The 25,242-nt window shown below is 44.9% G+C and overlaps 1 long non-coding RNA gene across 1 annotated transcript in view; it reads left to right on the forward strand.

The window, feature by feature from the left end:
* The first annotated feature begins 2,636 nt into the window (after positions 1-2,636).
* Positions 2,637-25,242, forward strand: part of LOC139035076 (uncharacterized) — a 60,713-nt gene continuing 38,107 nt past the window's right edge. The window contains exon 1 of the long non-coding RNA XR_011487590.1: positions 2,637-2,942. This is a non-coding gene — a long non-coding RNA (uncharacterized lncRNA). The remainder of the gene's footprint in view (positions 2,943-25,242) is intronic.

Consider the following 25,242-nt stretch of genomic DNA (forward strand, 5'->3'; position numbering starts at 1 on the left):
CATCACTGTGAGATTTGCTGGGCTCCACAAGTATGGGTCCTTTGGGAGATGGAAGGGGGTTTCTAGAATAGAGAAAACCTCACTCAACATGCAAGATACCTCTCACATAACTACAGACCTGGGGAATTGTCTCCTCTAACAACCTCATTGTGTACTAGAGGAAACTGAGGCCCAGAGAGGGAAGGGACTCGTCCAAGGTCACACAGTAAATTAGTAACACTACAGAACCAGAATTCCAGCTCCTGGGCTGAGCTCTTTCTCACCTGTGTTATCTATAAAGCTGAGTCAGGATTAGAATCTGTTGCTGTCACGTGAGAGAATCAAACAAAGGGTTGATACAGCAGTTACAGAGAATCCAGGAAGGGTATAGATACTCAAACTGAAGGATTCAGTTTGAAAAAAATTGTAATACATTAAAAAATAGGTTGGATATTACTTTTCTACCTATTTCTTGAACATATTTTTTATTGTGAGCTATCGCACATATATAGAAATGTGCATAAAACAGACATGATTTGACAAATAATATATAAAGCAAATAATTTTGCAGTCACAATCCAGGTTAAGAACTAGAGTATTACCAGCTCCCCCAAAGCCCACTCTTTGCCCCTCTCTTATCTCAACCCCCTCCCTCGTAGAAATAATCCCTTTCTTGACCCTTATCCTTGCCTTTCTTCATAATGTTCCCACCCAAATAGCTTATTGCTGCTTGCTTTTAAACTTTGGATAAGTGGAATTATCTTATATGTATGTGTTTTATTTCTTGGTTCCAACATTATGAGATTCATCCATGCTGTTTCCTATAGTTGAATTTCACTCATTTTCATTGCAGGCATTTTTCCTTTTACATGGGAATTACTTTAAAGAAACTTACTAGAACCCAGCCTTGTGAAATAAAGCACGATGAAACTCAGCTTACAGGGCAGGAGTTGGAACAAGGGTGCCTCAGAAAGGTTGTTCTTTGGACTTTGGTTCTGGATGCTCTGATCAAATGCCATCCTCTTTTTATAGCATTAGGGACCTGATTGCTTTATGAATTCCCTCAGAGCAGACACTAATTTAAAGGACACAGGATTGTGCTGGGGTACAGGTCTTGACACAGCCAGGCTAGGGAAAGGGAATTCCTAATTCCTTGCTTTACAAAGCAGAAACCAGACTTAAACTGTGAGCCCCCTAAGGGCAGGAGGTGTTTTATTTGCCTTACATCATCAGGACCCAGTATAGAGTCAGTCCACAAGTCACGTTAGTGGTAAAGACCCTGCCTGCCAATGTAGGAGACATGAGATTTAGGTTTGAACCCTGGGTTGGGGAGATCCCCCTGCAGAAGGGCATGGCAACCCACTCCAGTATTCTTGACCAGAGAATCCCATGGACAGAGGGCTACAGTCCATGGGATCGCAAAGAGTGGGACATGACTGACACAACTTAGCACGCATGCACAGTAGGAGAGCAATAAAAATTTGTCCACTGAAGGAAAGAATAAAAGTTATTCAGAATAACCCTCTTTAGGATGCCTGAATTTCCTCAACAATATGGCCTTTAGTGACCAGTGAGGGAGGAACTATTTCCTTGGTGGGCTGATGGAGGCCCCCCAAATGCAAAAACCAGTTTAGTGATGGAAGCAGGAATCTGGATCATCTTTAGTGCATTTGTGTCTTATATTCAAAAAGACCTTAGAAAGGTCAGTGTTAACCAGAGACTCACCATTTCTCAAGAAATTATATAAAAGGGAGTGTAGGGAAGAGAGGTTTATTAAAAACAAACACAGCCTTCAAAGTGCTTTTGCAGGGAGCTCGGGCGAGCTGGGTGGGGCTGCTCCAGGTCTCCTGATCTGAGGGGTAGGGTTTGTAGCCACAGCAGCTTCTCCTGCTGGCACTGAGCTTCTTGCTTTGTCGGGAGAAGCAGCTAAAAGTGAGGCTCTCTCTGCTGCTTTGTGGGTTGCACTGGTTGGACAGCAGTCTGATGGGCTATCTGTGTTCTCCTCAATCTACGGGTGCTCAGTGATCCCCACCTTACCCAGCCAGGTCAGGTATCACCATGGCTACCATGCGCAGCAGATGTCTATACATATTGTTGAATTGTTTTTAAGCTTTTTTTTTTTTTTTTTTTTTAAAGCTCATCCGTTGAAGAAATACTGTGAAATATTTAGGATACTCAAAGATCAACCCTTAGCCCCACCCTCCAGAGCCACTGGAAGCTTCCGGAACTTTTATGGACTCCATCCTTGGAAGTTAAAAATCTATACTCTTGCTTTTTTTCCTTTTTGAGGCACTCACTGTAATTTGCATGGATTTATTTCTAGGACAGTTCATTAAGTCAAACTTACCCAACCAGATGTGAATTCTGTGTCTGTTTTGATCACCAGGTTTTAGCTAAGGGTTTGGTAGGTACTTGGTGATGGGTAAATATTTGTTGAATGAATGATGGGTGGATGCTGAGGGGTCTGACTCAGTTGCGGACTGAAGGAAAAAGACCAGTCCTCCTCTAACGCTGTGCAGGTCTCAGTCAAGGGCAGTTCAGAGCTCTCGGCCGGGAACCACCGCCTGGAAGCCCCCGGTGAGCCCTGGAAGGCGCCGCGGGGAGGCCCGCCTTCCTGGAAAGCTTCGCTTGGAATTGTCTTCAAAAGCTGCGACGCAGCCCCCGGAGTTTGAGCACGAATAAATCATTAGCATTTTATTTACAATTCTGGGTTTACAATTCCTAGAAAAGGATCCTGCTGTTCAGTGCGGATTCCTGCTTTGCTGGCTTTCCTCAGCGCCGCCGCCTTCTCCCGTCTTCGGGGGACTGGGTTTGCTCAAGACTCATTTGGGCAGGAGTGGGGTGTGAAGCAGGCGCGCGGAGGGCTGGCCTGGAGGAAGGGGCTGCACCTCTCTCCCCGACACATCTTTCCCGACGACCCTGAGCGGAGAAGTCGTTCCCTCTCCGTTTTACCAGGAAAACAGGTTTGATTCAAAAAGGGTCGGGGGCTTGTCCAGGGTCACACAGCTTGCGGTGAAGTTTGCACCGAGTCCTTGGCTTCCAAACCCTGCCGGGCTGCAGCGGACCCCGGGATCCCCCCGGCTCGGGTCCCCCCGGCGCCCGCCCACCGCGCCCGCTAGATGGCAGCCTTGGTCTCCGCCGCGCGCGCGGCCAGCTAGGGCTCAGCGGGCGCCGCCGCCACGCTCCAGAGGGTCGGGCCGGAGGCCCCGCGGGCTGCTCCGAGGGAGGCGCTGCCGTGGGTATCCAGGGCCGAGAGACAGGGTCCAAGTGACCAGCGGAAGAGGGTTGCTGGAAGCAGTCCAGGCTCCCCTGCCTGGAATGAACGGGGTCTTGTTCCGGGCTCTCCTGGCGCGGGTTCCGAGAGAGCTCTGGGATTCTCCGCGGAGTGGCGGCGCTTTCAGCCCTGGCAATCCAGGGCGCGCGGGCGCAGGGCCCTCAGGGAGGCCACCTAGCCTGTCCTAATCCGATCTCTTTAGACGTGGCCCACGGTTAAGCCTTCCCCCTTCTCTCTGCCCCAGACTTGAGCGTTCTGAGCCTCACACTAGGGGCGTGGTGACCCTGGGCCAGTCCCTGCTGGCTTCTCAGCCACAGCGAAGCTTGGTCCACCAAGACCCGCAGGGGCCGACAGAGTCACCCCTCCTCTCCCCATCCCCACGGCCCCACCTTTGGGGAGCAGCGATTGGCGTGTCTCTGAGGCTAGCACACCTTGGGACCTGGGCCCAGCCACTGGAGAAAGACGTTTGTTTGTGTAGAGAAGGGGGCCACGGTGGTCCTGGGTCAAATCCTGTCCTTCCTGAGTAGGGGGAAGGTAGGATCCAGGGGCCTGTGGTCAGTCCTGTTGTCTCTGGAGTGTGTGATATGAATTCTTGGATTTGTTTTATTGGCCTCTTTCTTTTGGGCTCCAAGGTTTTCTTTTGGGAGCAGGTGAGGTTTACAAACACCCTCTCCCCTCCCTTCTCCAGTCAAGTCCCTTCTCTCCAGGTGCCTTCTCTGCTTTCTAGAAGGAAGGGAGCTGCACTGGAATTTGTCTTGGCCTAGCGGCCGTCTTTATGCACTAGTCAGGGACAGACCTGATCTTCTTCAGATTCTGAGAAATTGGGCCTTGTCGTGGCACTTGGGGGGAAGGGTGGTCACTGCGGACCCTGGAGAAGGCCTTTCTCAAGGTCACTCCCGGGCATCCTTGTGTCCCGCACAGCTGCAGGCCTTGTTCCAAAGACTTTTCTACTTTAGATCTGAGAGCCTTGCAAAGTTCTGCAGTTTGCTTTGGTTTGGAGAAGCATCTGAACATTCTTGGTAGAAGGCCTGGGTCTAGGAATTGGGTCAGGCACGGAAGGGACATTTTTTCCCCTGCTGTGGGTCTCCAGGCCATGCCTTCCCCAATCTCGGCCCTGCAGGTCAAGTCCAATGAGGACAGGTCTGTGGAGTTAGGTCATGGTGATGGGTTAGGTCAGGGATGAGAACAGCCCCTGATCCCATTAATGAAGCAGGGAGAGGGGCCTGCCAGCCAGTGTAGGCTGGTGCAGGTAATTGGGTATCCACCACATACCCCTCTGTTAAGACCACAGTTTCCAGGACACAGCCTCTCTCTAATGGAGCCTCAGAGCCCTGCGAAAGTAGGATCCCGGGCGTTAACCGAGCCTTACCCACGCAGGACGCAGACGGCGGTTTCGAAGGGGACTTGGACTTGGCACCTATCAGGCCCGCCATCAATTACTCGGTAATTATTCCGCACAACCTTGCAATCGGCCCGGGTCGCCGGCGTGCCCACCGGCGGACAGAGGGGGGAAGGTTGAGCGTCCCCCGGGGGCCCCAGCGCGCACCGCGGGCGGAGAGGGCCCTCTCCGAAGCCGCTGGAAAGGCCCTCTTTGACCGCGTGCCTGGGCCTATCGCCGCCGTCTTTATTGGCAGCCGGAGAGGCTGTTTGGGGAAATGGAAAAACTTGTGTCGGCGGCGTCAGTCTTGCAAAGAGGGTAGCCAAGCAGTTTGCAGTGCGTTCTGTTCCTCGCGCTGCCGCCACCGCCCCGGCTCCTCGGAGCCTGCAGGGGAAGGGAGAGGGGGAGGAGGTGACCGAGTTCACGTCCCCGCCGCCGCCTCTCCCGGAGTGATGGATGGCTGTCTTCCCGGGCGGGGGAGCGCCCGCACAGCTCCCTCTGCAGGGAGCGCCGCTCAGCCTCCCACACCAGGCGCTGTGGCTTCAGCAAGCTCCCTTTCCCCCAGTGCTGGGGAAGATGGGCTCTGGGTCGGTTAACCTGGCCGGTTACTTTGTGTTAATGAGACCAGTCTTTTCCGTTTCATCCCGACCTGTGCCAGTCTTGCTTAAACGTCCGTTTCCTTCTCCCGGCTCCGCTGACCCCACCTTTTACTACTACAAACCCTTGAGGGTCTTCTGTCCTCAGATGCCTTAGGCTCAGGAGGTAACTAACAGAACTCACCTGAGTTCCCTTGGGATGGAACTTTGCCCTTGGGCTAGGGAACAACTCACCCCTGGGAAGACAGATGAGAGATGGTGGGTATCCATTCCTCTCTTCTTTAAGAGATTCCATTAATTGAAAGCTCTAGTTAAGCAGTTAATTACAGAAATAGATTCTATTTTGTCTTTCTTTTCTCTCTATCCCCAAATGGCCTTAATAAATCTTCAGTAGCTGGGAATTCTGAGATCAAAACCAGGGGGTGGGGCTGAGGGTTGGGGAAGAGAAACCCTTCCTATTGGAAGGCGCCTTTATTTTGCAGTTTGTCTCCTGTTAGGAGATCCTTGGGTCTAGCTCATGAGGCAAAATCAAATCCCAGCTGTTGGTCTTGGGGCAGGATGTGTGGATGCTATTGCATTTGGGGGCCAGTGTACTTGAAAATCAACCTCCCCAACAATAATGATGATGAAAATAATAACATGAGGCAGCTAACATTTCTTGGGCACTTAGTATGTGTCAGGTAGTGTGTACTCTATCTCCAGTATCTTATTTAATCTTAAGAGCAGACCTATAAATTAGGTGCTATTGTCATCTCCATTTGGCAAGGGAGGAAACTGAGGCTCAGAGAGGTTAATTAACTTGCTTCTGGTGACACAGCTGCAAAGGAACAGAGGTGGAACTCAGCCTAAGTCTTTCTGATTTCAAAACTCTGGACTTATTCGCTCTGCTTTATTGTTACAGAAACTTGCAGTTATTTGCTGCAAAGCACATTTGTATGTTGGGAAATACCCTTTACCATTATTTTACAATTTTGCAATGAGTGGCTGTTTGGTTTTGCTGTTTCTCTCTCTCTCTCTTTTTTTTTTTCAAAATAGAGTGAAAAAAAAAAAAAAAAAAAAGCCCCAGCTCTTACTTTCCAATGGGTCAGCCAGCTCAGAGGAGGAAGAAACTGCTGAGTTTCATTGCTGGCTTGTATAACAGAGAAGTTGCCTTAGAATTATTTGTCTTAAAAGTGATCGATTAATTTAACTAATATTTAATGCACTTACTGTGAAGTCTTATGGAGTGTCTTCCTTTTGCCACTGTGCCTTTTTTCCAGAGTGGAGCTGGATGAATCTGTCCTCCCTGGGTACCCACTGTACTTGCCCTTCACCCTCTGTGAGGATGGGGAGGGCTACCCAATGAGAAACCTCTGCACAAGCTGTTCAACCAAGTTGGCTGTGAGTTGGCCCAGAGCCATGGAGAGTGAGAAACTTTCAAATTTCAAAACTGCCCTGGGCCAATTTAATAAACTTCTGCCACCTCCATCCTCTCCACATTTTTGAATTCTCAAAAATGCACTCCCATCTAAGATGCGTACAAGAGTGGAAGGATTTTGGAATATTAATAATGCAGACTTTTACAGCACAGCAAGGTGAATTCTCAAGGGGTAGCGGTTAACATCTGCTTTCTCTTTCCCAAGATAACAATGGGGAAGCCTGTGCTCTGCACACACACACACCAAGCCAGGACTGTGAGAGCCGAAATTTTCTCTCAGCAAAGAAGTATATTGTCCCCAGATCTGGCACTAGAAACAATAACCAGAAAACTTGGATGTAGCAAGAGTGACAGTGATAGAAGTTAAAAAAAACCAACAAAACAAAGCCAAATCTCTCATGGGGCTGTGAACAAGACCCTTTCTTGCAGGGGGTCTGAATGATGGTAAGAAGCTCTCTGTTTCCTCCCAGTGGGGCAATTCTTAGCAATCAGCATCAGAGCTGTGGTCCTGACATGTCCCCTGGGGAGCAGCAGGATGCTTTGTATCAGGAGACAAACAGAGATTCAGCCTCTGGTTCTAGACACAGGCTCTGGGGCATTCTGAGGGGGTCTTGTGCATGTCTTCTTTGAGGGTTTCTCTGCTTCTGCCATCATCTCTGCCCTCCACGGTAAAGACTATGGCTGCCAGTGAACTCTGGAAACAGAGGAGCCTGGGTCCCCATCCCAGATCTGCCCATGCGAACCTCAATAAGTGAACTCTCTAAGCCTCTGTCTTCTTAGTTACAAAATGGGGATAGTAAAACTGGCCTGGTGGGTTGTGGGTTGCTTAGCACAGAGTATGGCTCAGTACAAGGTAACTATTTTTTAAAAATCACACATAAATAGCTACAGTCCACACTTGTTTTCTAAGACCCATTTCATACCCTTTGAGCTGCTCATTTTAGAGAATAAAATGCTCTGTAACTTGGGAAGAAACTAGGTGACCCAGAATATAATTTCTGGTCTAGCCTCACTCTATAGATTCACTTGAATAGTTTTATGGCAATTATCCAGAGTCAAATCTAGAAGCAGTGCAGACATTCTTTTAAAGGGAATCTCTTGGTTAGTTTTATTAGTAAAAAAAAAAAAAAAAAATGACCCAGAAGTTATTTTTAAAAATGAAGGGTGCCAGCCTTGTGCTTGTAGCTACCTAGGGACTCATCATGCAATTTTGGGGCTGAAACAAATATTCTTATATGTTGCAGCAATATCTTGTGGCTCAGAGAAATGTGAAGAAATGGTCAGGCTTCATCATACAGATGCCAGCCTAGCTGAATATTGGAAGCCCTGAGCTCGCATACTGGCTTCTTGGTTTCTATCTTTCGCTTGCATAATGCAATTTAAATCCCTTGTTAATTTCCAGGTCGAGTTTCATTCATGAGGATAATCTTTAATTGATGTTAAATATAGGGATCAAGTTAAGTGCATTATTTCTTTTTTACGAAGTGCTAATTGTTCATGTTCTCATAAATTATTTTCTCTTCTCATGTAGCAGGTTTTATGAAAGAACTTTTCAGCCAGTGCTTTTAACCTCATTGTATGAATATTATCCTGTAATCAGCAGGTCGTTCAGATCCTTTCTGTGCTGGTGATCTTTATGTCACCCTTCAGAGCAGAAAGGAGAAGAAAAATGAGCTCGTTTGGAGCATATGAATATATGAGTGGCTCATGGACATTAAAACAAATTTTATACCCAAATATTTGAAACTTTAAGAGCATCTTTTCTGCTGCTCTGTTCCTACTAAGACTCTTGAGGGATTCAGCCTATATCTACTCCTTTTTTTTAAAAAAGTCTGAGCAAGTCATTGATTTTTATCTTATTTAGTTTTGTGATAAAATATACATTGCATAAAAGTTACTATCTTAACCATTTTTAAGTGTATAGTTCAATAATGTTAGTTACATTCACAGTGTTGTGCCACCAATTTTCTGAATGCTTTCTATCATGCAAAATGACCCTCTGACGGGGAGGCTGTGTTATTCCTGTTTTGCATCCTAGGAAAGTGAAATTCAGAACCATTATGTCACTTGCCCAAGATCATCACAGTTCAGGAAACCAGGATTTGAACCTAGGTCTGTTTGACTCAAAACTTGCATCTTTTCTTTTTGCCACGCCGTGTGGCTTGCAGGATCTTAGTTCCCTGACCAGGGAGTGGACCTGGGCCCGCTGCAGTAGAAGCACAGAGTCCTAACCACTGGGCCGCCAGGGAATTCCCCAAACCTGCATTCTTGACTCAAACAATATTGTGCCTTTTGGGACAGCATAACCTGCCCCACCACCCCAGGAAACAAAAAAGAAGGGAAGACCACCGACATCGTGCTGGGAGAGCGTGGAGGGGATGAGATGGCTTCCTCTTGGGACTGGAGCAGACTTCTTGGAGGAAGTGATGTTTGGGCTAGGAGTAGCATGAGGATGTGGGTGGGCAGAGATGCGAGGGAAGAAGATTTTACAGAAAGGATTACCATGAACAAACAAAGGGGAGAGAAAGCATGAGATTCAGGGCAAGGCAAGTCCTTTGGGTGAAGTGTGAAAGGCTGAGAGAGGGGCTGCAGAGAGACCCATGAAGTCTAGCCGTTAAAGCTGGAAGGGCCGAGGGATGTGGACGCTCTTTTCTCAGAGGAGGAAGTCAAGGTCCCAGGAGGAAAACAAAGTTCAGACTGCCAGACTCCAGACCAGTGCTTGCTCCACAGCAGATTGGAAAAAGGTCGAGGGGTCTGGCTGTGGGGATGATGGGAAAGCCTTGAAGATTGTTGAGCAGAAGTATGATGTGGTGTGGGCATTTGATCTTGTATCCTGAGCCCCAGAACCCCAGGGTGGTCCGAGACAGTGAGGGGCAGTATTACACACACCAGGGCTATTGTGACTCTGCCCCTTTCTGGTGTTCTGTGGGCCAGTGCTGAGTAACCCCCTTCCCCAAATCCTGCTGTTGTTGTGTGTGTAGTCGCTCAGTCGTGTCCGACTCTTCGCGACCCCATGGACTGTATCCCTCCAGGCTCCTCTGTCCATGGCATTCTCCAGGCAAGAATACTGGAGTGGGTTGCCATGCCCTCCTCTAGGGGATATTCCCAACCCAGGGCTTGAACCCAGGTCTCCCCCATTGGAGGTGGATTCTTTACCTTCTCAGCCACCAGGAAAGCCCCCAAATCCTGCTAGAAGCTAGTAATTGTCTCCCAGGAAACTAGTGAATTTTCTTCTCCCATCACGGGTAAATTTCCAGAGTTTTAAAAAACCACTGGAGGCAGTACGTGTGAGGGAGGTTAGGAACACAGCCTCGGGAGTCAGACAGATGCTAGTTGGACCCACTTCTTTGTGCTATAATTTTCTTGGTGTCAAAAGAGGAATGCAGGGACTTCCCTGGCAATCCAGTGGTTAAGACTCCTCCCTTCCACTACGTGGGGGCTCCGGTTTGATCCCTGGTTGGGGAACTGAGATCCCCTATGGTGAAAAAAGAAAAAAAAAAAAAAAAAAAGAGGAATGCAGTAGGATTCTCCTGCAGATTAAGTGAAATACCATTTCAAAGAGAGGAGGGTGCTGGGCACTCGGAAAATAGTGTTTAGTGTGCAATGTTAGGACGGTTGTGGGTATTCCCAGGATGGCAGCAAGATGTTTTCTCTAAAGTAACAGCCCAGTTGGGGCAGTCAGTGCCAGCACTCTGGCTGCAGATCCTGCCCTTGGTCTAGAACAACAGAGAAACCAAAGAGAGACCAAAGGCCAATGTTGGGTATCAAGCGACTGAGTTTTGAATTTTGAAGGCCCTACTTAAGTTGGAAAAGCTTGCTGCTTGGGACTGAAGAAGTCAGACCTTTCTCTTCTTTCCACAAATTATTATTTGCCTGCCACGCCTCCTGTGGCAGGGCATTTCTCAAATGATGTTTCCACGTGGAAGTAACTGAAGCCACACTCAGGCTACGTATCTCCTACCCTAGGCATGGCCCTTCGCGATCTATTAGAGCTTTTTTGGTACATGCTTGTGGCAGGATCTATTTTTGACATATGAATGCATTTTGCTTTTTTTTTTTTCCTATTCTCCAGTCGTTATGCTCTAAGCCAATAGCATGGCCCTTCAAATTCCTGGGGCAAAGCAGGAGTTGATTGAAGAGAGGGCTCTTGTGTGAAAGCCAGAGTTCCTTGAAAACGTGATGCTGGCTGGCTTAGAAAGTAGGGGCTGCCTTGGAAAGCACTGAAAGAGGGAAAAGACAGAGGCTTCATGGGCCTGGGATGGGAGAGGGTAGCGGATTCCTCCAAAGGGATCCCGGGACCCATTTCTGGGAAAGAGAACACAGCCTTAGAAGGCTGGCAGAGTATGGGGGTAGCAGAGTTGATCTGGCCTAAGGGACTGTAAGGCTAGGCCTCCTGGCACATCCTTTGGAACAAGTAGGGCAGGTAGTGACCAGAGGGCCTGTCTGAGGCTTGGTCCTGCCCAAGACGCAGGTATCCTGGAGCAACCCTGGGGCAAGGAAGAGACCTAGTCATGCCTGTTTAGATTTCCAGGGTTTAGAGGGCTGGGTCTTCAGAGCTGGACTTAAACTTATTTAAAGAAAAGAAAAAGATTCCTTGGCCACTTGAGTGTGCAGATTGCACTTAATCCCTGCCACACTCCATTTGAGTCACTCGGCCCGGGCAGGGAAATGGGCAGGCACTGCTGACACTGTGGCAGATGAGTAAACGTGCTCCAGGAGGACAGTGCAAGCTCCCACAGCCAGGAGCTGGGGGGCCAGGCAGGGTTCCGTCTGTGGTGTCCACACTGCTTCAGGGTAGGACTTTGCTTGTGCTTTGAGATTTTCTCCAGGGACCCAGGGGAATGTGGATGGCAGCTTTCAGCTGAAGTCACTCTTTCACCTTCCATTTGGTCACTCGTTCAGCATGGATATAGACCACTTCCTATACCTGGAGACAGCGCTGGCTGAATATTTCATTGTACTGATATGTCATATTTTATTTTTCCATTCATCAGTTGATGGACTTTTGGGTTATAACACATGCATGTGTGCTAAGTCACTTTAATCATGTCCAACTCTTTGTGACCCTAGGGATTGTAGCCCTCCAGGCTCCTCTGTCCATGGGATTCTCCAGGCAAGAACACTGGAATGGGTTGCCATGCCCTTCTTTAGGGGATCTTCCTGATTCAGGGATCGAACCTGAGTCTCTTATGTCTCCTGCATTGGCAGGTGGGTTCTATACCACTAGTGCCACCTGGGAAGCCTGGGTTTTAATACATTTTAGCTATTATGAATAAAAGCTGCTGTGAACATTCATATACAAGTTTTTGTGTGGACATATGTTTTCAATTCTCTTGGGTATATACCTAGGAGTAGAATTGCTGAATCATATGGTAACTCTATGTTTAACTGTTTTCCAATCACTGCAGCATTTCGCATTCCCACCAGTAGTGTATGAGGGCTCCAGGGTCTCCACATCCTGCCTGTTTGGCTATAGCTATCCTAGTGGGTGAGGTAGTAGTTCATTGTATTTTTAATATGATTTCCCTGATGAATGATGTTGAGCATTTTTTCATGTACATTTGGTATATCTCTTTTGGAAAATATCTATCCAAATTCTTTCCCCGTTAAAAATAATCAGGTAGGTATCTTTTAATTATCGAGTTGTAAAAGTTCTTTATATATTCTAGATACAAGTCCCTTAACTAGATATGTGATTTGCAAATATTTTCTCCTATTTTGGGGACTGTCTTTTCTTTTTTTACCTCAAATGTTTCAAATTTTGATGTAGTTCAGTTTTCCTTTGTGCACATGCACACACACTTTCAGTATCATATGTGAAAAACCATTGCTTAACATGAAGCTACAAAGATTTACTCCTATATTTTCTTCTAAGAATCCTGTCATTTTAGCTCTTACATTTAGGCCTATGATCTATTTTCAGTTCTTTTTTGTGTATGATGATGTGGCTATCCAGTTGTACCAGCACTGTTTGTTGTAAGGACTAGTCTTTCCCCATTGAGTTATCTTTAAAAAAAAAAATTATTTTTAATTGAAGGATAATTGCTTTACAGAATTTTGTTGTTTTCTGTCAAATGTCAACATGAATCAGCCATAGGTAAACATATCTTGACTCCTTTGGAAAAAGTCAATTTACCAATAATGTAAAGGCATGCTTCTGGACTTTCATTCTATTCCATTGATCTATGCCGATCCTGATGCCAATGCCATGCTGTCTTGATTACTGTACCTTTGTGGTAGGTTTTGTGCCCCCTTCTCCAATCCCTTTCCCAGGCTATGGGCAGGTGCACCAGTGGTGGAAAGAGGCAGCTGCTCTTTTTAATTGATGCTGGGGCAGCAGATGCATGAACACTTACATTTGAACCAAGCATAGCCTTCTCCAGCCTCCTCATTTAAACTCATGGGCCTGAAAACTTCAGTCGCAAAGAGAACGCCTCAGTCTACCTTAGAGACAATACTTCTGCTCTTGGCTGCTTCCTCCAGCCGTGCGGTAGCTCCCTGGCTGGCAAGACCTCTGCCACTTCACCCCTCTGAGCTCCATTTACTTTGACAGTATTAATACCCACCTCTCAGGATTGTTGAAGAATAAATTAGATAATGTGTCAAGCACTGAGTGCTTTAGAAGCATTTATTCTGATGAGATATGTACTCAGCTTCATTTTTAAGGTGGGGAAATCGAGGCACACAGAGACGAGCCTGTAGATCAGGGCACCATATTATTTCGTGGCAGAGCCCGGACCCAAGCCCACTCCGGTCTCTGGAGCCTGTGCGCCCCCGCCGAAATTGCAGAGACCACGGCCCCCACTCAGGGCATATTCTGGGGGGAAGCTTGTCCCTGCCCAGTTCCCTTCCCAGCCTCTTCTTCCCTGGCGGGCCATCCCCAAGGATGTCTGGTCGGGCAGGGCGGGAGGCAGGGGTCCTCCGGAGGCCACCGGGCCCGCGGCCGGCGCGCCTTCCCAAACCCGGGCAGCCGCGTTCTGCCTCGGTGGCCCCGCTGCTAAGGACGCGGCCTGGGATGTGCTGAGCATTCGGGCTGGAAAATGAGCACAAAAGAACAAACAGGAAGGCCTCGGAAATGCTAATGCGGCGCCCGCGTGGCTGGCGGCGGCGCAGCCCGGGGCCGCGGTCACGGCGCTCTGCCTCATTATTGCTGCCGGGGGCCCGCGGCCGCGAGCAGCGGGGGACACGGGGCCGCACGCGGCGCGGCTGATGGTGGCGCTGATGGCGCGGCGGCGAGGCCCGCGGGCTCAGCGGGCGCCCGGCTTGCCCGGGCCGCACACTCCGGGGCCCCGCGCCCCCCGTGGCGGTGTCCCCCCCCCCCCCCCCCGTTGTCTGCTCCCGCGCGCCCCCCTCCCCCGGTCCCCCTTGGCCCCCGGCGTCCCAGAGGTCCCCGCGCCCCTCTCCACCCCCGAATCCCCCGCGGACCCCTCCACCCTCGGTCCCCTGACCCCTTCCCGTCCCCGCGGCCCCAGTGAACCCGTGTGCCCCCCGCGGCCCTCCAGGACAGGGGCGAGCTGGGGGGAGGGCAGGGGCCGGGGAGCGGGTAGAAAGGTCTGTGTCAGGAGCTAGGAGTGGGCGCCTTGCCGCCCCACCTCCCCGGCCGCTGCAGAAGCCTCCCCCTGATTCCTCATTCCCATTAATTTTCTAATGAAAAGAACTTTATTTCTTTTAAAATAAAAAGTGATCAACGCTAGTAGTGAGAAGCTCGAACAATGCCGCGACGCATGAAGTAAAAAGCGAAAGTCCTTCCAACCTGTCTTTCCCCAAACTTCCTCTTCAGAGATAAACACCGTTTACCATTGGTATGGAGCCTTCCAGACTTTTTAATATGGCAATTTGATTTAAAAAAAATTCATAATCGAAACATGATATAGGTCCTCCCTCCCCGCAGGCTGCAATCCTGTTACGCATTCTGGTCTCTCACTTGCTTTCTTCGCGCAAGAATGTGCCTGGAGATCTTTCCACGTTTATCAGGCCAAGTCCTGGGTAATTCTTTTCAAAACCATATAATAATATTCCAGAGCACCAGGGTATGATAATTAACTTAACCTTTCCCTTGCTACTACTAATTAAATGCTTGCTACATGCCAGGTCTTTAAGCACCTTACCTGCACCATGTCATTTAATCATCACAACAGAAGGCAAGTGTAATAATTCGTTTATTAAGGAATGAAGAAACAGGCCCAGAGAGGTGAAGGAACTTGCCTGAGGTCACACAGCTAGTAAGTGGCAAAGTGAGGATTCAAGTGGACTTGACTCTGAAGTCTTGTTCTTCTCCCAAAGCTCATGCCCAGCTAGATGTATCCTTAGGTCACTAAGTGTTGGCAGGGGTGCTCTTTCGCTACCTTGCTATATATATATATATATATATATATATATATATATATATATAAATATTTTAAATCTCACACGCAAGCTCTACATCTTTTTCTGTGAGATTCTGCTGATTTCATCATGGTGATTCTAGACTAGTGACTTTGATCTGAGGATTAAATAATTGAAATCGTATTGCATTCGTTTGTTAAAAAACAAGCATTAGTGGGTATGAAGTGAAAAGTAATTCTTTTACTCCAGATTTCTAGTTTCCTTATTAGAGAGGAAACTGCTGTTAGTAGTTTCTTATGTATCTTTCTAGACATTTTCAATGCATACACTTTGCCACATGAGTAGCATACTCCACAGGCTTCTGAACCTTGCTTTTCCCCCTGCTAACATTGTATTTGGAGATCATTTTGTATTGGCATGTACAGATCGATCTCATTCTTCTCCTTGTTGTTTTTTTTTTTTTCCAATTCAATTTTGTTTTTGAAATAGGTAATACATTCAAAAGATTCAGAAATCAGAATCATTGAAAGAGGAATATATTGAGAAGTCTTACTTCTATCCCTGTCTCCGCTGCGCGTGTTCCCCTTCCACCTTGAGCTTCTGCTTTTATTAGTGTCTCTTTCCAAGGTCTCTTTGTATGACATTCGCTATACTTCTTACAGTGTTTAGCTATCCTATTGACAAATGTTTAAGTTTTTCAGTTATTATTATTTTTTTGGTGATCCCGTAAAAAAGCTGCAGCAAACATACTTTTGGTGCATATGTGTGAGCATGTCTGTAAGAAAAATTCTTAGAGGCAAAATTGCTGGCTCAGAGAACAAGTAGATTGAAAATGTGAAACTTATTGCCAATTTGTCCTTCAAAGAAAGTTGTACCCATTTAAACCCCTGTTGTTGACAATTCATGAGCATGCTGGTATCTCCATTTCTTTGTCTACACTAGGTATTATTATTTTGATCTTTTCCAATCTGCTAGGTAAAAAATAATGCATTGTTTTAATGACTGAGGCTGAACATCTTTTAAAACACTTAAGTCATTTGTGTTCTTTTTATGATCTTTTTTTCTATTGGGTTGTTGGACTTTTTCTTCTTGGTTTCCAAGAGCTGTTACATAATATTATGGAAATTAGCTGTTTTCCAGCTTGCCATTGTCTTTTGATTTGGTTTTTGTTTTGTCTGGCAGAAATTTTTACATTTTGGTGTAGTTCAATTGATTAATTTTGAAAAAATTTATCAGATGTGTATTTTACTTAGAAAGATCTTAAAAATATTTTTTACATTTTCAAAAATGTTATTCATGTTTTCTTTCATGTGTTTCTAATTTTATTTTTTAGTGTTTAAATATTTCATCTTTTCAGAATATGTTTTAGTATAAGAAGTGAGGTAAGAATTTAATTTTTCTCCCCAAAATGGCTAGCCAGTTGTTCCAACGGTATTTATTAAAGAATCAAACATTTTCTCATTGTTTTGAAATGCCATCTTTATTATATACCTAATCCTGATATATTTTTGTGTCTATTTCTAGACCCTTTATTCTCTCCATTGATTGGTTGGTTTATTCATCTTTCAGTACCAAATTATTTTAATTACTGATGTTTTATATTTTAATGTGTAATAGGATCAATCACATGCCATTATTCTTTTTTTCCCTAGAATTTTTCTGACTATATTTATATGCTTATTTTTACACATAAACTTAAGATTTACTTGTCTTGTTCCAAGAATTATTCTTCTGATATTTTGGGATTATGTTACATTTATGACATAATTTAGGGAGAATTGATATCTTTATTCTTTTCTGTCAAGGTCATAATATGATTTTCCTTTACTCTGGAGGAGAAAATGCTCAGCAAGTATTTAATTTGTTCTCCTGTATTGTGCAGCATCTCAGGCATGGTGGGGCTACCTAACTGGTTCTGCCCAGTGAAATATGAGTAAAGGGGACATGTGACACTTTGGGGCTGAGACAATGACAAACTCACATGTGGTTTTCTCTGTTTTCTTCCTTTGCTTTGGTTATTATAGAAGCATGAGGTATTGTAGGATCCAAGCAAGCCTATCGCTGAACCACATAGGAGGACAGCTGCTTTGATTCTCAGCTGACTTCAGGTGTGTTAAACCATGCACTTTTGGTGCCGGTTGTATCTGCAACATCGTTTAGCCTATCCTGCCTGATGCACCTTCAGTAGCTTTAAAACTTTGTTCTTTTAGATCCTGCTAGTTCCTTGCTAGGTTTCTTTCTTTTTTCTGTTGCTATTATAAATGAAATTTTTTCCCTTCCTGTATATTTTCTAATGGCTTGTGATTTATATATAGGAAAGCTATCAGTGTTTATTATATTACATCTGTAATTACTCATCTTACTGAAACTCTTAGATGTTCTAATAGATTTTCAGTTGATTATTATTTTGGATTTACTTTCCTTTTAAAAGTTTTAGTTCTTTAAGTTGAAATATAGTTGATTTATAATATTATTTTAGCTTCAGGTGTATAGCATAGTGACTCAGTATTTTTATAGATTATACTCCATTAAAAGTTATTAGGGGATAATGGCTCTTTTCCCCTGTGCTATACAATGTATCCTTATTATTCACCTATTTTATACATAGTAGTTTGTATCTTTTAATCCCATACCCCTATTTTGCCCCTCTCTCCTTTTTGGTAACTACTAGTTTGTTTTCTATGAGTCTGTTTCTATTTTGCGTATACATTCATTTGTATTGTTTTCTGGGTTCCACATATAAATGACCCTCTTTTTCTTGTTTATTTGTGACTCTGGAGGTTGATAACTAAGTGTTCTAGGGCCAGGTGTATTTTCTGTATTTGCAAAACAATTAAACCATCTTTTAAAAAATTGAGAGCTTTCCCACATACACCAAAAGCTGGAATCCTAGCTTCATGTGAAATTTTAGGTGATTAGACCACACTAGGCTGGTATTCCTGCAGGAGAAAATGCATTGGAACTCATGAGCTGCTGTCCTAAGACGGGTCAAGACTCCAGAATTTAACCTGTCCCTGTTTTTTTTAAACCGAATTCTCTTTACTTTTTTCATTACCTGCGTGGCCCCTGAAGGCATTTGAGTTTGTAACCTTGCCGGTACTTTCAGAAAGAAATTAAGTTAATATTGATGGATAGTGGATATCCTTGACTTATTTCTGATTTTAATGGAAATGCTTCTAGTATTTTCCTGTAAGTATGAGGCTGGCTTTTTCCTCTAACATTTTATTATGAAAAATTTCAAATATCAGAAAAGTGGAGAGAATTGTATATAGCAAACACTCACATACCCAGCACCTGGTTGCTACAATTAACATATTATTACATGTTTTATTACATATCTATCCATCTACCGTTTGCTTCATCCAGCCATCATTCTATTTGATTTTTTTGGATGCATTTCAAAGTGAGTTGAAGACATCAGTGCAATTTACTTCTAAAAATTTCAGCATGCATCTCATTAACCAGAGTTCAATGTTTGAGATGGTTCTTTTTTTTTAGGAGGGTAAAATTTACATACAATTCAATGCACAGATCCTAATTCTACCATTCTGTGAATTTAGATGAATTCATACTCTTCCATAACCTAAACTCTTATCAATATATGATATTACTATAATACCAGAATACTATTGTATTCATTCCTAGCTCAGTTCCCATCCCTCCACCTCAGGCAATCACAGTTGTGATTTTTTTCTTACCACAGATTAGTTAGATCTCTTCTGGAATTTCATATAAATCATTCTCTTATGTAAGCTTTATTTCACAAAGTGTAATGTTTTTTGAAATACATTCATGTGGCTATAGGTATCAGCAGTCCTTTTATTGCTGAGCCTTATTTCGTGTTTAGGAAGTGAATGCTGTGTTCCCCCCAAAATTGGTATGTTGAAGCCTCAGCCCCCAATGTGATGGTATTTGGAGATGGGCCCTTAGGAGACAGTTAGGGTTAGATGAGACCATTGTGGTGGAGCCCTGGTCTGATGGCGTTAGTGCCTTTATAAGGAGAGACACTGCAGAGCTCTCACTCTTGCTCTCTTTTTCCTCTCCATGTGCAGATGCAATGAGAAGCCAGCCATCTGCAACCCAACAAAAGCACCTTTGCTAGAACCAGACCATGCTAATACCTTCCCCTTGGACTATCTAGTCTCCAGAACTGTGAAAAAATAGACTTTTGGGTTGTTTAAGCCACCAGTCCATGGTATTTCGTTATAACAGCCCGAGCAGACTAAGATATTCATTACATGAATATACTACAGCTTGCTTAACTATTATCCTATTGATGAATACCCAGATACTTTCCAGTCTTAGGCTAATATGAATAAAGTTGTTATGAATATTTATGTAAAAGTCTTTTGGGGACATTTGCTTTCATTCCTCTAGAGAATATACCTAGGAAAATCGCTGGGTTGTAAGATAGGTATATATTTAATTTTATAAGAAAGTACCAGACCTTTTTCCAAAAGTTTGGCATGTCCACCAACAACATACGAGAGTTCCAGTTGCTCTGCATCCTAGCCAACACTCGGCATTGCCTAAATTTTGTGTTGATGCTTAAGATGTATAAATCATATGTTAATGAAGTATCTACCTATTCCTATTTTATTGAGTTTCTCTGTTTTAAAAATCTGGAATGAATGTTGAAATTTATAAAACCTTTTCCAGCACCTGTAAAATGATCATATGGTCCTTATTCTTTAATTGGTTGTTATAGTGAATTATAGTAATAGATTTTCTAAAATTGAACCAGCCTTGCATTCCTGGGATGAACTCCGTTTAGTCATGGTATGTTAATCTTCTAATATGTGGTAGGAGCCTGTTTGCTAATAATCTGTTTAGATTATTATTCAATATTCATGGATAGGATGAGATATTTTCACTTTTGGTTCTCTGTAGAGTTTTGGTTTTGATATTATACTGACTGTGAAAACAGATTTGGAAGCATTTTAGCAGCCTCTACTCTGACCAGTGATTTTGGACTTGTGGTTTCTGTATGAATTTTTTTCTTTTTCCAGCTTGTTGGTTGATTTTTGGCCTCATAAAAGTTACTGGTCTGAGTTCCATCCCTGGGTCAGGAAGATCCCCTGGAGAAGGAAGTGCCAACCCACTCCAGTATGCTTGCCTAGTTAATCGCATGGACAGAGGAGCCAAAGAGTCTGACATGACTGAGCAGACACATACTTGCTGCCTATTGTGTAAGCACCGTGCTTATAGCCACAATATCCTGAGGCAGTGTAGCTAGGGATTAAGAGCACAGGTTCTGAAACCTAGTAGGGTCAAATTCCAGCTCTGCCTCTTACTAGTGGTATGGGGCAACTGAGGCTCAGTTGCCAATGACTGGGTCAGAGCACAGAGATAAAGAAGACTTTCAAATCTTCATCTATAAAACAGGGACAATAATGGTACCTGCCTCCCAGGGTAGTTAGGAGATGCAGTGACAGGTGAAGATTCCAGCAGAGATCCTGGTATACCATAAGCACTTGAGAGATATGGCAAAGCTGGTTCAACTCCTTAGCTGAGTTGAATCAGTCAAACTGTTGCATTTCTCTGCTGAGCCACAAAACTTGTGCAGTGTTTCCCGCCCTAGACATGGTGTAAAGATGTGAGAAAAGCCCATCCACATTTCCCTGAATGTTCACCTGGGTTGATGATAGGAGCCATCTCCCAGATCTGTCCAGCTGGACTCACTCAGACCCATGGAGGGATGTCCTCTCCATCGCCTACTGCCTTCACCTGTCCCCATTTTCCTTAGAAAGGGAAAATTGACGAGTACTTTGGAGCAGGCTGTATTGTCAGTTTTTGTTCTTTGTTTTGAATGATTATTTCTAATTTTAATTTTTTAAAAGCTAGCTCTGAAGCTTCCCTCTTATCATTCTACCTCAGTGGGCGTGAAAGTCTTCCTGGCTTTCCCCAGTGGAGAGGCAAGAAAGGGTTGAGGAGCTGATGGGGGACAGAGGCTGCTTCATAAGGGAGTGAGCCCCCTACCACTGCAGGCGTTCAAGCAGAGGCAGGATGGCCACTAGATATTTGGAAGTTGCAGAAGGGATTCAGGCATTAGATGATGGGGGTGGGAATGGGAAGTGGGGTGGGCATTGATTGAACTATGAAAAGCCAATGAGAAAAGCATTAAAGCTGGACAGAACTGAGTACAACATCCTACCTCTGCAGTTCCCTAATAGTGTGATTTCTGGCAAATCACTGCTGAAAAGAGCCTCAGTTTCCCCATCTATGAAATGGGCACAGGCATATCAACTCTACAGGAGGTGTGAAGAGCAAATGGGGTGATGGGGAGAAAATGTTATTTCTTTTCACCCCAAGATTCTGTGAAGTAGGGAGGATTCTTCCTAACGTTCAGGAAGATGAATGTTGTTGTTTTTAGCACTTGTCTGTCTTTGCAGCTCAATCCCATCTTTTCCACACAGCAAAAGGTATGTTTGGGTTTAAAGGTTTTCATATTAGAGGGTTTAGAAAGCTGTGACTGTGGCCAGACCAGACCAAATATCATGATGAGTGGGTGCTGTTGTGTGTTGTGGTTTCTGTTATATTTGGCTTCCCTGTCTACTTTTCCTAAGTTTTGTGAATTAGTTATTGGGGCATTATTGCGATGTCCAGTTTGGTAAAGTGACCTTCCTTGGACAAGAAGTGCAGCTGCTTGGTTGCTTCCTGTGGAGCCGAGGAAAGTCAGGTTGGAGTGTTAATTCTATTGTGCTGAAAAAAGAAACACAGTTGAATACCATTGCAAACCATTACATTTTTAACACTTTAACAATTCATGATGCAGAAATTTCCAAGAGAGGAAAGATCTGGAATTTTGAAGGACAAGCCTGTCTTGAGGTTTGATAGTTAAACATTACGTTCTAGAACTACAAGATGTAATAATAAAAAAATTTGGGAAAATTTCCCTATAATGGCAGATGGAGATTAAAATGCATTTGGGGACATTTCCAACATACATGAACAGAGTGGATGAAAGCAAGTCCTAAATGAGCTAACCTGTGGGAGCCAAGCTTGTCCTCACACCTCCAACTGACGGGGGCGGCATTCAAGAGACCAAGGGGTCTTTAGCGAATTTGATTTTAAGGGGAGGAGTAAGAACTAAACCACCCCAGGTTGTTGAGATAAATTGATTCTGGGACAGAAAATTAGTTTTGGTTTGGAGTTTCAGTTATAAAAGATGGTGGCATTGGTAAAAAGATCCATTTAGTACCAGTATGGACAGAAAATGATGCCCATTCTTCAGCTGGGGTAAACTGAGGCTCAGAAACACACAGCTTTCTAGAGGCTACCTGAGGAATGAGGCATATGTGAGACAATAATGCATATCTCCTTATCCTAGTCTTACACATGGATCCTCTCCAACTGGATCTCAAAACCCTGTTGTCTGGGCTGGCATGAACCCCACCAGGATTATAGATTCAGCTTCAGCAGGTGCTAATTAGCAATGTGGAGGAGAGAAACTTTCAAATCCTAGCCAAAGGCTGTATCATCTGCCCCATGCCCTGCAGTTGGTCCTCCCAGGAGGCTGAGTGTGGATGACTCTGGGTGCTTTATCTCCTGCCCCGCTGCATAAACAATTCAGAGGCAGGAGTGCCTGCTGGAGGGAGTGTCACTGAGGTGGTGGAATGCTCATTGCTACTTAAAAGCTGTGGGATTATCAGTGAACTGGTACTGCAAGATGGGGGAGGCGTGGCATGCTCTGTACTGTCTGATGCGGCCCCTCCCTCTCCCCTCTCCCCAGTTCCCTTGCTGTTACCTTCTTCATTGATTCTACTGAAACTCACTAAATGCTCAGAGTGAATGGATTTCCAGTGGACACCAGTCAAGTGACTGAGTTTTGCACCTGGGGTGATGTGGGGCAGAACAGAAGCATGATGGGGGAGCAGAATTAAGACCACAGATGTGTGAGTCTGGGGACAAAACCCACAACCTGGGAAAGTTTGAAAAGCCCCTCTGTAGCTTCCCCAGGCTGAGGTTACATCTGGCTGACATTATCAACACCCTTTATTTATAGTGGAGGCATCTGAACCTTGAGAGGTTGTTGGATGACTGGTCAAGTGTTGGATTCTTTTCCCATCTGGAGCTTTAGATCCTGCTAGCAATACCCTACCCTGATTCTCCTGAAATCTCTCATGTCTGGAGAGAGACTTGGTAGGCTGCTGGGGGTCAGGTGGAGAACCACTGAAAGATGAGTTCCTTTCAAGGGGGAGTAAGGTAGTCCGGGAAACAGGACATTACCATGGGTCAGGCTACTCATAGGTTGATCATATTCTGAGGATATTAGAGGCTGCTCTCTGGAAGGCTGAAACACCCAAGGACCTCTATGTTACTAGCTAGTCAAAGGCCAGACCACTTCCTGCAGCAGCCCCCAGCTCCTGCCTGTCACCTTGTACCCTGGGCCCCGGGCTCTGGGGGTCAGCTTCCATGCCAGCATCCTCACCAACCTCACGTGCATATATTTTTCAGTGGGAACAACAAAAGCACTAGAGAAGAGGGGACTCTTTTCTCTAGAGCATTTATTATTAGGGGCCAATGGTACCCGGAGGAAAAACACTGGCTTCCAAATTCTGCACTGGAAACCAAACCTAATTTAGGGAAGTACAACGTGCTGAAGAAAGATTGCCTCTTAATTTTAGATTCATGCGGAATGCAGGCAGGAAGGCAGAATCTCTTAACATAACACAGGCTTTTTGGTGGTGTAACAGAATAATAAATCCTTGAGGAATTCCCCAAGCAAGGTAAAGTAGGATAATATACATTTCTTAATATTGCAGAAGTTTCCTTAATCTTATTGTTTAAACTTTTCAATAAACCGTAATGTTTATTAGAAGTTTTTCATTTCCAACTGTCAGATAATTCTTTTTGCTAAGTTGGGATAAACAGCCCCCCACCCCCAGTGCCTCTGGTTTTAGTTTCCTTTGATACAGATCTGACCAGACATTTGATGTAATAGAGAAGTATTGTGTTTTCTACTATGGTGAACTTAAGAGGTTCAAGTGTGTTAATGCAATTGAATTGATTGTAATATTTTATAAAAGTTTCTCCAAACGGAAATATTGTTAGCAATTCGACTTCTCAGAGGTTATGAGAGAAGAGACGGAGGTTTGCCTGTGGTGCAGAAAGCTTCTGGTTCAGCACAAGGATGGACAGACAAGGAGGCTTGGTATTGGGGAGTTCATTTCCCCATTTTCTAGAAAGAGACTCATTGGCAGGAAGAGCAGCCAGGCTTTCCCCAGAAAGCTTTGCAGGAGGACAAAATGCATTTTTATTTCGTAAGGGCTATGCGTTTGCCCACGGTGAGCACGGCATGGCTGCTTCCATATCAAATCTCCTTTGCTGAGCACCCCAGATTGTAACGTCAAGGAGACTACACCAAGCTGGAAATTAAGCTGAAGAATTCCAAGCCCCTTTTGCAGGAAAGGGGTGGGACATGGCAGTGATAATCACCAGTGAGAAAGAACTTTTTCTTTAGCAAATGCCCTAGAAGTACCGTTTTTTCTTTGCAATAGCTCTGCAGGGGAAAATCCTGTCTTCAATAATCAGCACCAATGATGGAGAAATTCATTTTTACCCTCTCTCTCTTTTTTAATTGATTTTTTTCCCCTCTTGAAAATGGCAAAAAATTTAACGTTGTTACTCCTTCTGCTCAACAGCAGAGAGGGAAAAAACAAAAGCAAAAACCAACAACAAACCTCAATCACAGTAAGGAAAGTGGGAAAATCCCATCCCTTAATGAGGTCTGTAACTGAGCCATTAGTTCTGCTTGAAGCCCCTGTCAGCCCCAGATTAAGCTGAGGGCTGGTCCTGGTGTTTTTAGATTCCTTCCCCGAGCACACTCTGCATACTCTTTCACCACCTGCTGGGTGGCTCCTGCATTCTGGTCTTTCAGAATTAAAAGTAAAAAAATGGACATTAGATGTTTTCTGCTTCCTGGGCAGGTGCTGGGATGATGGAGAGGATACTCAAGGCAGAAGCCTGTTGGTTTTCTACTGATGAATTCTTGCTCCTCGGCCTTCTAATATTTAGTGAGAGAAGCAGTCTGAATATAATTTTCAGAAAAGATCAGATTGAATGGAGCAATCAGTGGAGAACAGTTCTGAGCTCACCCTTTGTTATTTCTTCTTTCCTCTTTAAATGATGCTCCAAGCTAGTCAGGACCCAGGGGGTCCAGAGGCACAGTGGTGAGCCTGTCTCCTGTAGGGTCATCCTTGAGCCTTGAATCTCTTCTCTGTCTTAGAAGCTAGACCTGCCTTGAGGCCTGAGAATGGAATCTGCACTGTCC

Source organism: Odocoileus virginianus, chromosome 5, assembly GCF_023699985.2.
Source record: "Odocoileus virginianus isolate 20LAN1187 ecotype Illinois chromosome 5, Ovbor_1.2, whole genome shotgun sequence".
NCBI lineage: Eukaryota > Metazoa > Chordata > Mammalia > Artiodactyla > Cervidae > Odocoileus > Odocoileus virginianus.